The sequence below is a fragment of the Octopus bimaculoides genome, chromosome 9, assembly GCF_001194135.2.
Source record: "Octopus bimaculoides isolate UCB-OBI-ISO-001 chromosome 9, ASM119413v2, whole genome shotgun sequence".
In the NCBI taxonomy this organism is placed as follows: domain Eukaryota; kingdom Metazoa; phylum Mollusca; class Cephalopoda; order Octopoda; family Octopodidae; genus Octopus; species Octopus bimaculoides.
The window spans coordinates 82,759,136-82,761,610 of record NC_068989.1 but is presented as its reverse complement, the minus strand read 5'-3'; positions in this window follow the sequence as shown (position 1 = coordinate 82,761,610).

The following is a 2,475-nucleotide window of genomic DNA, read 5'->3' as shown; positions in this document are numbered from 1 at the left end:
ATATATATATATATATATATATATATACATATATACCACGGGCTTCTTGCAGTTTCCGTCTACCAAATCCACTCACAAGGCTTTGGTCAGCCCGAGGCTATAGTAGAAGACACTTGCCCAAGCAAGCTACTTACCACACAGCCACTCCTACGCCTATATATATATATATACGCACACAAACATGCACAACTACCCTTGCATTAGGGAGAATTTATGTGTTTCCTACCAAACAGAAAAAAACTAAAAGCAAACGGTTACTAGCACAGTTGTTACATTGGAATGAGAAGTACAATATCTTGGACAAGATAAGAATGTCTGGTATGATGTTGTGAAAGAGAGAGGGAAAGGAAAAGATACTCTGAGAGGGTAAATAAAATATGTTGATCAGAACTTTTAGCCTACAATAAACATATCGTTCACATTATCTTTACAGCGTCCAGGCAGCGAGCTGGCAGAAACGTTAGAACGCCGAGCGAAATGCTTGGCGGTATTTCGTCTGCGGCTACGTTCTGAGTTCAAATTCTGCCGAGATCGACTTTGCCTTTCATCCTTTCGAGGGTCGATAAATTAAGTACTAGTTACGCACTGGGGTCGATGTAATCTACTTAATCCCTTTGTCTATCCTTGTTTGTCCCCTCTATGTTATCTCCTTGTGGGCAATAAAGAAATAAGAAACGTTAGCACGCCGGGCGAAATACTTAGCGGTATTTCGTCTGCCGCTACGTTCTGAGTTCAAATTCCGCCGAGGTCAACTTTGCCTTTCATCCTTTCGGTGGCGATGAATTAAGTACCAGTTGCGTACTGAGGTCGATCTAATCGACTGTCCCCCTCCTCCAAAATTTCGGGCCTCGTACCTAAAGTAGAAAAGAATATATTTACAGTGTCTATCCTGGAACCTAAATTTGGTTTTCTGTATTGGTTACCCAACATTCTCAAATTCTGAAGCAAACCTTAAGTCCAAAACGTCACAGATTTTCACTCTTTGAATCTTTCATTGAACATGAAGCGAGTAATTACTTTTTTCTCTTCCATGCTGATAGTTTTGCTGGTTCCAGGTTCATTTCTACAGTGTGACACCTTGGGCGAGTGTCATCTACTATGTATGTATTTACGCTGTACAAAGTAGAATTATAATCGTAGGTGCATGTGATATCTTAGCAAAAGTATGCTGGAATATCTGTTAATACGTCCATTTCAGTGGAGGCGCAATGGCCCAGTGGTTAGGGCAGCGGACTCGCGGTCATAGGATCGCGGTTTCGATTCCCAGACCGGGCGTTGTGAGTATTTATTGAGCAAAAACACCTAAAGCTCCACGAGGCTCCGGCAGGGGATTGTGGCGAACCCTGCCGTACTCTTCCACCACAACTTTCTCTCACTCTTAATTCCTGTTTCTGTTGTGCCTGTAATTGAAAGGGTTGGCCTTGTCACACTGTGTCACACTGAATATCCCCGAGAACTACGTTAAGGGTACACGTGTCTGTGGAGTGCTCAGCCACTTGCACGTTAATTTCACGAGCAGGCTGTTCCGTTGATCGGATCAACTGGAACCCTCGACGTCGTAAGCGACGGAGTGCCAACAACAACTTCCATTTCAATCTCTCGCCCTCTCTGTCTTTTCCTCTGTCCCTCACTCACACTTCCCCTCCCCTTTCTCCTCTCTCACTCTTCATTTGTTTGAGTGTACTGTCTACATATTCCTATGTACATTAGTATAGATAAGTATTTGTACCAACAGCTGGTGTTGTGATAAAAATCAATTTATCTATCTATCTATCTATCTATCTATCTATCTGTCTGTCTGTCTGTCTATCTATCTATGAATCTAAATTTCTCTCTCTGTCTCCTATCTGTCTACACATTTTTCTCTTTCTTTATAATTATCTCTCTCTCTCTCTCTCTCTCTCTCTCTCTTTGTGTATGTGAGTATGTGTGTGTGTATGCGTGTGTGTGTATGTATGTTCATCTATCTATTGATCTAGCTATCCACATATGAATGGTTGTATATGTGTAGGTGTGTTGTGCGTGCATGCGTATGTTGGCATGTGTGAATGCATTTGTAAGAGCGTGTGTGTGTGTATCTATGAAACTCAAGGAACTCTCAAAATTAACGTAGCCCAAGTTCATAAAAGCCCCATGCGTCCATAGTTTGCAGCAGGACTTTCATTTCACGCACACAACACACACGCACACACATGCACACGCACACACACACACACACATGCACACACATGCACAAATACGCACACATACATACACACACATACACACACATATTTATATGTTAGTAAGAACCCTTCTCTCGAAAAATAGGAGTGGTTGTGTGGTAAGTAGCTTGCTTACCAACCACATGGTTCCGGGTTCAGTCCCACTGCGTGGCACCTTGGGCAACTGTCTTCTACCATAGCCTTGAGCCGATCAAAGCCTTGTGAGTGGATTTGGAAGACGGAAACTGAAAGAAGCCCGTCGTATATATAT